This window comes from Grammomys surdaster, unplaced genomic scaffold (assembly GCF_004785775.1).
Source record: "Grammomys surdaster isolate TR1022 unplaced genomic scaffold, NIH_TR_1.0 217, whole genome shotgun sequence".
NCBI classification, from domain to species: Eukaryota; Metazoa; Chordata; class Mammalia; order Rodentia; family Muridae; genus Grammomys; species Grammomys surdaster.
Window position 1 is genome coordinate 1,478,363 of NW_021604662.1, and position 10,122 is coordinate 1,488,484.

Genomic DNA, 10,122 nt, shown 5'->3' on the forward strand with positions numbered 1-10,122 from the left:
TTGTTTGTGAGCTCAGTCTCCTCCAACCTTCAGTTGTTTGTGAGCTCTTTCCCGCTTCTTTTTGCTACCTTGTTTCTTTTTGGGACCAGGGGATTGCACAAGGCTGGCTCCTGGGCTCCAGAATCCACCTGCTAGTCTGCCTTAGCCCAGCAAAGAAATAATCTAAACTATCCCCTTCCCCCACCTCCGCACAGGTGGCAGCAGTGGAGGTGGTGGGGGATGCAGCAGCAGCAATGACGACAGGACTGACAACAGCAACAGCAAGATGATTGCAAAAGACCCTCGTTTGATTCCTAGCTGTAACTCCAGTTCCAGGGGAACAAACGCCCCCTTCTGGCAATCAGGCACACATGTGGTGCACAACTATCCATGCATACACATAAAAGAAGTCTTAAATAATTTAAAAGGGGAAAAACAAGAATATATAATCATAACAAGGAAAGCAAAACCCGAGCCAAAATCCAAACGCTTCACTATTAGTGAAATATTAAATTCGGGTGTGGTGGTACATGTCCTTAATCCCAGCACTCAGGAGGAAGAGACAGGAGGATCTCTGTGAGTTACAGACCAACATGGTCAAACTGAGTTCCAGGATAGTAAGAGAAAACCTGTCTCAAAAAACAGCGAATAAGCCGGGCGGTGGTGGCACACGCCTTTAATCCCAGCACTTGGGGGAGGCAGAGGCAGGCGGATTTCTGAGTTCGAGGCCAGCCTGGTCTACAGAGTGAGTTCCAGGACAGCCAGGGCTACACAGAGAAACCCTGTCTCGAAAAACCAAACAAACAAACAAACAAAGACAGTGAATAAATAAATTAATTAAATATATGACACAATCTTTTTTTTTCTTAATTTCTGGTCTCTTCCTCTACTTAACCTAATAGCCCATATCAAACTCCTTGTTTTCCCTAATCTAGTTATGCTGGTCCTCTTATTTCAATGCCTTTGCCTCAGTTTGCCTGTGCTTTCCCGAGTTGTTTGACCATCATTTCTGGTGCTCTTCCTTGAATTTCCTTTTTTTTTAATTCTGAATTTCTTTCTCCTTAAGGGTTCTGGGTTTGTTCAGTAATTATTTCAACACATTTTATTTACTTACATGGTAGTATTAAATAGACAAAGTGTCTAAACAGTGTATCCCAAAACCAAAATTCAAGTAACCTATGAATATGATCAATTAGTAACTGGGAAATGCAAATAAAAAACCTAACCATTTCACACCCATTAAATTTTTTAAAAAGTGGTTATTATTTTAGTGAGTAGGCAAATATATGGCACAAAAGGAACCCTAATACATTGCTAGAATATACCAAAATATAAGTAGTTTGGAGGCAGTATGGTAGTACCCCAAAATATTGAAAATGCCCAGATCCAAAAGCTCAGCAATTCCACACAAGTATGTTCATGTGTGCACACAAACACACACACACGCACACACACACACACACACACACAACCTGGAGCGGAGACTCTTAAATCTTGGTGTTACCTGGAAGGTTGGTTAACAGAGATCACTAGATCCTAACCCTGGTATTAAAAGTACCACAATAGAGATGCAATATGTGGCATATAAAGTATAAACTATTTACTATTTGGCCTTCGCAGAAAATGTTTATCCTATTTAAATGTCATTTTTTCCCCAGCAATATTGATTAAAAGGGACAAAAAAAGCTTTAAAAGAAATAAAATGACAGACTAAAACCAGTATGGTATTGGCTGAAATGTCAGAAACAGATGATAAATCCAATTATATTACTGCTTCAGAGTAAAACATAAAAGACCAGAAGCAGTGAATCATCTGTCTACCTCTGAACACAAACACCCAGATAGCAGGGTCATTTACTCCCAGGAGGATGCAGAAAAGAACACTGACGCTAAAAGAAGACAGCCTTAGCAGAATACCCTTATTCAGCTGACAGACCAGGCTGTAGCAACTCCCTTTCTCTTATAAAATCTCTCTCCCTTTTCATCAGATCCTTCCCATAACCCTACATAATTTTCCCATCTCTCTGGAACCATATGGCCCTGGGGCTATCCTAGCTCTCCATGACAACCAAATTCTTCAAAAGGCTAGGCAATATATTTATGTATTTAGGAATATGTATGTATATGTGTAACAGCAATTAAAGAAAAAAAGGCCATGAATTTGAGAGCAAGAAGGGTACATGGGAAGAGTTGGGGGAGGAAAGGGAAGGGGGAAATGATGGAATTATAGTTTCAAAATACACACAAAATACAAAGAAAAATAAAGGTAGCATTTTAAAAGCCTCAATGAAAGAAGAAAATGTGAACTGAGGAATTTGTATCAGCCAATATACAATTACAACCCAACTGTCATGCACATGGACACATGCACACATAAACATAATGGATTCAAGAACTAAATACACAAAATTTAAAACATGTATAAATAATCTTTATGACCTTGAATAGGGCAATAGTTTCTAAGATATGGCACTACAAACAACTAAAGAAAAAATTAATTAGGATTCATCAAACTTGAAATGTTATGCTGTGAAGAATTCTAACAAGGGAAGCTAAGCTGCTGAAACAGGCCATGATCAACCAGAGGGCAGGAGGCTCACTATCATTCTAGTGGCCAGGCTGCTGAGTACCAGTGTGGAATTGGGGATATGGTCATATATCATAGAGTTAGAGCAGCAATCATGTGCACTAGAATATGGGAGACCCCCTGAGGACCAAAGGACATATGGGGCTGCAACATGCTGGTGCTGCAATAGCATGGGCCTGCTTGCCTGCCACACTGAGCTCCTGGACACGATTCATGCAGACTTGTCCCACATGGCTAATAAAGATGTACAGCATATTCACTGGAAACTGCTAAGGTGAAGTATGTCCACAGCAAGATTTACAAGCCTGAGGCTTTCATGAGGACAACCTTGGCAAAAGGATGGCCAGGATGGAGGAGCAAGCCATCAAAGTCTAGGCTGAACTGGGAGGACCTTACCCTGGACATTCCAAAGGTTACTGTACACCATCAAGGGTTTATCCCCAACTGTGTGTACCTACCAGGAGCCTACCCTTAATCAGGCAGCCTGAAATAGCACAGACCACTTTGGGAAGCAGTAAGAAGCCTCATCTCTAAGCCTGCTTCCCTACTAAATAAAGGAGGACTCCAAGCCAGACTTTTGCCCTGAGTATTAAGCTAAAGAAAGATCTTATTAATAGGCAATGTTAGAGCATGATATTGCAAAACACCGATTCTAATCTAAAAACTGTTTGGTGGATGGCTAGAAAAGACAAATGAATTAACTGATCTGTGTAATATGTAGAGCTGGGTTTTTGTTTCATAGTCTTTTTTCAGACATTTCTCTGTGTGGTCCTGGAACTCACTCTGTATACCAGGCTGGCTGAAAACTCACAGAAATCCACCTGCCTCTGCCTCCCAAATGCTGGAATTAAAAGTATGCACCACATTGCCCAGTTTAGAGCTGTTATTTTTGTTTGTTTTGTTTTTAACAACTGTGTTACCATGTCAAGACTTATATATGAAACAACCACCACCAAGAAAGTAAAAATTCAAAATGTAAAACAAAAAGGAAAAAAAAGATAACCCAATGAATAATTTTTCTTTACAAATCATTTATCTTATAAAGAAATGCATGAATACTTAAAAGTGTCTATATCACCCTGAATGTACTCAATTTCACCCATATTATAAAAAGAATACAACTCAGTGACAATCAAACTTTTTAAATGGATAAAGGGGATGAATAGATATTTCTCAAAAGTATAAAACTGACTAAAAAGCACAAAAAACCACTAGTCATTGTGGAATGTAAATCAAAATTATAATAAATACCACTCCATGACAATGAAGATAGCTATAATTACATTACATGATAGCACATGTTTTAAGGATGCAGTATTGTTACAATCCTTACATGCTGCTGGTGGAAATGTAGATGGTATAGTTAGCCACTTTAGAAAAGTCTGGCAGTTCCTCAATAAAGTCAAACATGTTGTTACCATGTGGTTCAACTATTATTCCATTCCAGGTATATCCAACCACAATAATTGAAAATATATCCGTACACATCTTTTTATAACAATGTTCACAAGAGCATTTATAACAGCCAAAAGGTAGACACAATTCAAAGTACATTAAGATGAATGAAAAAAATGCCCCCCTTCCTCCTCCTCTTCTCTCTCCCCACATGTTCCTGGCTGGCTTCTCTTTCTCTTTTTCTCCCCTTCTGTCCTTCTCTGTCCCCTTTCCCCCTTTCTCTGACTTTACCCCTTTTCCAGGTCCTTGCTCCCCTCCCTTCCCACAATAAACCTTTTATACTAAAAGAAATGGATGGAGGAGCACTCCATTTTTTAGAAGCGGGGGAGGAGGATGGGATAGGGGGTTTGTGGAGGGAAAGGGGATAACATCTGAAATGTAAATAAAACATCTAATAAAAAGAGAAAATAAATTCCCCTATTTTTAATCACAGGAAAAATACGTCATACATATACAATGGAATATCTAACCATAAAATATGGAGCAAATATTAATATATGCTACAACATAGGTGAACTTAAAAGCAGTATGATAAATGAGCGAAGTCATTCACAAAAGACCTCATATTGTATAATTTCATTTATGTAAAATAACTAGACTAGGTAAATCCACAGAAATGGAATGATGGCTAATGGGTTTAGTGTTTTTTCTTTTTTCTTTAGGTTTTTGAAACAGGGTTTGCCATCAGGAAGACTGGCCTCACACTTCCTGTGTAGGTGAGGATAATGACCTTGAACTCCTGATCCTCCCTCCTTTTATGGCCCAAGTCCTGGGATTCCAGGCATCTAGAACCACAAACAACAGAGCTTTTTTGGGTGAAGAACTGTGCTGGAATTAGACTTATGATCATGTTTGTACAATTGTATGAAAATACTAAAAATACTAAACTGTACACTTAAGATACGAGAATTATGCAAAAAGATTCCACACTAAATGCAAATCAAGTATTTACAAATTCAAAGAATAAAAATTCCCTAGGAAAGCCTTTTCAGCAGGAGACCACACGAGTAAGAGGGTGATCATCAGTAAGGAGCACAGACATGAATTATTCTCATTGTCACAGAGCGTGTGTTACCTTAGCACCAGTTTTCAGTAAAGAAGAGCCATGGGCCATTAAACGCACACAGAACCCCACTTTTGCTTATCACTCTTACTTTGGTTACAGGGGATAAAGTATTTGAAAAGTAAACATATTAGAAAGAGGCTAAATACAAAAGTAAGCCACTAAAACAAAAATACTAATGTTCTTACAGGCTGGGGAAATAGCTGAGTAGGTAAAGTTCTTGCCATACAAGCACAAGGAGTTAAGTTGGATCTCCAGAATCCATGTTATTTTTTTTAAAAGAGCCTACAAGTCTTTCTCTCTTCCACATACATGCTACGCCATGAACATGCATATATATAGTAAATATGTATAAAATGGTGATCTTTTTAAACATTTATTTTTGACTTTATGTGTGTGAGTATTGGTCTATATGTATGTTATGTATTGTACTATTTGTGCATGAGGTGCCATGGCGAAAAAACGATCATCAGATACCCTGGAACTGGAGTTTCAATACTTGTGAACAATCATGTGGGTGCTGAGAACTGAATCCAGGTTTTCTACAAGAGAAACAAGTGTTCTTAACTGCCAAGTCATCTATCTCTCCAGCCCTAAAGAGCTGGTTATTTAAAAGTAATACTGAGAATGAAGCCAAGTGTAATAGCTTACACCTATAAGCCTGGCACGTTGGAGGCTGGAAGCTGAAGGAGAACTATGAATTTGAGGCCAGCCTGGGCTACACAGTTAGTCTGAAGTCAGCCTGGGCTATAGAGTAAAACCCTGTCTTGTGTGTGTGTGTACAGACACAAAGGCTAAATAATCAAATTCTTTGAGATGCATTAAAAACAGTGACTAGTTAAAAATTCATTGTAGGAGGCTGAAGGAACAGCACCGTTAATAAAATCTTCACCATGCAAGAGGACCTGAGTTCAGAACCCTATTACCTACATAAAAGCTAGTACAGCAGAACAACTGTAATCCCTGGGCTGGAAAGGCATTTACTGGCCAGCCAATCCAGCACTCTGTCTCAAAACTAAGACATAAGACAATGAGCTAGATCAGCAGATAAAGACTTTTGGCACATAAGCCTGGCAAACTGAGCTGATCTCTCAAATCCACAGAAAGGTAGATAACTAACTCCACAAAGTTGTCAGACCTCCACATGCATCCCAGAACACATGCATGTACACCCTCCCACACAGTCTAATAATAATAAACATTTCAAAATAAGATAGACAACAATCAATGAAGACAATATCAAATCTCTGGCCTTGACATGCATACAACACTGACATGAATGAACACACACTCATACAATATGGTAAACATATTTATCAGTAAAAATTAAAGAATAAATATGTGTTCAGTTACAAGATTTAAAAAAAAACTTAAGGCTGGGCGGTGGTGGTGCACGCCTTTAATCCCAGCACTTGGGAGGCAGAGGCAGGTGGATTTCTGAGTTCGAGGCCAGCCTGGTCTACAGAGTGAGTTCCAGGACAGCCAGGGCTACACAGAGAAACCCTGTCTCAAAAAAACAAAAAAAAAAAACCTTAAAATAACAAAGGAAGAAGGCCCAGGATGTTACTTAATTAGTACAGTGTTTGCCTAGCATTCTGGAAGCCCTAGGTTCAGTCTACAGCATCATATAAATCAGTGTTTTTCAACCTGTGAACCACAATCCCTTTAGTGATCTATGGACCTTTTCACAGGGATCCCCTAAGACCATTAGAAAACACAGATATTTACATTATGTTTCATAGCAGTTGCAAAATTACAATTATGAAGTAGCAAAAAAAGTAATTTTTTTTGGGGGGGGGGCCCGCCACAACATGAGGAACTATAGTAAAGGGTCACAGCATTAGGAAGGTTGAGACTCACTGGTATAAACCAAGTGTGATACACACATGCCTGAAATCCCAATAGTTAAGATATAGGGGCAGATGATCAAAAATCTAGGTAATGCTCAGATCCACATTGGGTTTGAGGCCAGTCTGGACTATGTGAGACCCTGTCACAAGAATGAAGGGAAGAAAGAAAAGTGATTTAGATGTGGTGGCATATGCCTATAATTCCATAATCCCAGCATGAAGGAGGCCCAGATAAAAGGACTATAAATTTGAGTCAAGATGGTCTAAATAAGACCCTGTCCCCCCCAAAAAAAAATGAAAAAAGGGAGCTACGCTCGATATACAATTTATACACTATGAAAAACAACTTAAAGTTCAAACTTAAGAGTATGAAAGAGTATGGTGTAGGGGCAAAAAGTATCACAGAAGGACTGAGTCTTTTTTTTTCTTATTTCAAGAAAGGGTCTCACTCTATAGCTCTGGAACTCACTATGCAGAACAGGATGGCCTCAAACTCACAGAGCGATCTGCCTGTCTCTACTCCTGAGTGGTGGAATTAAAGGCATGACTCACTAGACTCAGTAAAACAAGGTCTTAATAGTGCGTAGACTGGCCTAAAACTTCTGATTCTCAACCATACTTTGTCCCACATACCTGTAATCCAAACACCCAAGAGCCTGTGGCAAACTTGAGCTACACAGTGACATCCTGCTTGACAAAAGAAGAACAAAGCAAAAACTGAGGGCTAGTAATACAGCTAAACTGGTAAAGTGATTGCCTGGCATGCAGGAAATCCTGGGCTCAATTCACAGCACTGCAAGAAACACACACGTGATTTTGCAATCTTTTGTCTCTACTTTGTGAGTTCTGGAAATACAAATCATGGCTTCCAACATGCTAGACAAGTACTCTACCAATGCCTCTCCATGCCTCGCCCCAGAAGAGTTTTCAAAAACTTGAACTTGTAAAAATATGTATGTCTTTGTGTGTGTGTGTGTGTGTGTGTCTCCATGTGTGCAACCACAGAAGAGCAGAGGAATACATCTTTCTCAGTAGCTCTCTACATTTTTTTTTTTGCAACAGGAATCTTTCATAGCACCTGAAGCTCACCATTTCAGCTTAACTGAATGGTTAGCAAGCCTCAGAAACTCCCGTCTGTTTCTTGAGAGCTGGGATTAGGATAAATACTTTGGTGCTGGCTTTTTATTCAGGTACTAGGGATCTTAACCCCAGTTCTCATGATTCCACAGCAAGTACTTTACTGACTGGACCATTTTCCCCAGCTCCAAAAAATTTACATTTAAAATTTTTGTGCTTCAAGATGCTTTGTGCTCTGAAATTTTTACAAGAAAGTAAGACCTTCAGTAAGACAAAGGATGTGAAATGTACTTTCCATATTTGTTTCATGTGATCTTAAAAGAAAGGTAAGATAAACATTATAATCCCTTGTTTATTGCTGAGGAAATACCTTAGAAAAAGTTAAGTGATTTAGTCAAGGTAATCAGATATATTATAATTCAAAGAAGTCATAACTTCAAATCCCTAGTTCACTTAGAAAAACCCTTATTAACTTGTTTTATTTTTTGGAACACTTCGTAAATGAGAAGCTGACCTGCTATCAATAACCGAGGAAAATAAAACAGGCATGACTGGCAAACACCTGCAATCCTAGCATTTAGGGGCCAGAGACAGGGAATCGGAAATTCAAGGCTATCCTTGGCTACACTGTGAGTTCAAGGCCATCTCCGCTTTAAAGACTCTCTTTAAAAAGACAAAGCCTCAACATAAATGAACAAACAAGGCTCATTATGAAAGTACAGCAAACCTTTTAAAGTTTTGGACCTGTTCACATCTACGGGGAAAAAAACATTTAAACATGCCAGGCCTGGCCAAGTAAGCCTATAAGCCCAACTACTCAGGATGGAGAGTGGGTACAAAGTTCGGGGACTACCCAGCCTGACCAATAGAATTAGTTAAACACCAGCTTGAGTTGAGTGAGACACTATCTCAAAAGATACATAGCTCTGTGGTGGAATGCTTGCTTGGCATGAGGGAGGGCCTAGCTTTAACTTCCAGGCTTACAAAAGAAAAAAAAAATGTTCAAAAGGTAGCCTGACCAGGAGCCTCCAGAGCCCTATTTTCTCCGGGTAGTTTGTAATCTGTTCCAGAGAAACAGTCACTCAAGGTGTAACTCAAAAAGCCCGAAAAAGGAAATATTTAGAGGGCTAAGTTTCTCTAGGGCGGTCCTGACCCGTGGCACAGTTGACTAAATTCCTAAGAGAGAGGTCTTCGCTATACTTCGCCGTTCTCCAGGGAAGATGCGGCTCCTGCTGCCAGAGCATCCCTTGCGGACAAAGCCGGGAGCTCTGCTCCAGAGGGGTAGGTGTCCTAGGGCTCAGTCTCAGGGCACCGCCCCCTCCCGGATCCCCCAAACAGATACTGCAAGAGATCGGCGCCGCCACCTGCCCGACGCCGTGGGTGGGGAGAACAGTGGGGGGTGGGGTGGGGTGGGCAGGTGCCCCGGCTAGCCGCGGCTCAAGAAAGGCACCGGTGGGACAGACTAGGAACCCCTGAGAGCAGAGCCAAGTGCGCGCCGGCGGCCTGTGCCTCTAGGGCTGCAGCCGCAGAGGGATGGGGCCGGCCCGGAGAGAGGGGAGAAGGGATGCGATCCCCGGAGAAGCCAAGTCCGCCCGCCGCCCCCTCCTGCCACCGTGAGAACCGCCACTCACGGGCAAAGGACACACCCTCCATCCCTTTGCAGGCCCGGGCTTCCTCACTCCGCCCGCTCTCCGGACCGCTCACCTCTCAGAGAAGTCTTCACCATAGCCGTCGCTGTCGCCAAAGCCTCCGATACTACAGCAGTCGCTGCTCCCGTAAGGCCTCGCCCCTCGCTCTGCTCCCGCCTCCCGCTCCAACAAGCACCCAGCTACCCCCGCGGGCCCGAGACCCGGAACCACTTCCTTCCGGAATGGTCTGGTCCCACCCCCCTCTGGCCCCGCCCACAGTGCCCGCCTCCGGCCAAACTTGCTTTCAAGGAGAAGCTCGGGCTTCGAGCCTCTCCCAGACTGCTCCAGCGGGCTTTCCAGTGCGCTTTGCTGGCTGCGCTCCCCACTGTTCCCTAAGAGGCTAAAGTGCCCCCGAGCTCATCAGGCCAGAAGGAAGGGAAGCACCAAATGGTGCAAGTCCAGGGCCCTTTGGAGTTGAGGATC

General features: G+C 41.7%; 1 protein-coding gene across 3 annotated transcripts in view; it reads right to left on the bottom strand.

Moving 5' to 3' along the window:
- The window catches only part of Bclaf3 (BCLAF1 and THRAP3 family member 3), a 66,524-nt gene extending 56,709 nt beyond the window's left edge, over positions 1-9,815 (bottom strand). For 2 of the 3 annotated variants that reach the window (XM_028772707.1, XM_028772708.1), the window contains exon 1: positions 9,716-9,811. The gene's annotated coding sequence lies outside the window, so the exon portion shown is untranslated. Of the gene's footprint in view, positions 1-9,715 lie in introns of all 3 variants that reach the window. The other variant, XM_028772706.1, reaches the window with a different exon arrangement.
- Positions 9,816-10,122: the final 307 nt, after the last annotated feature.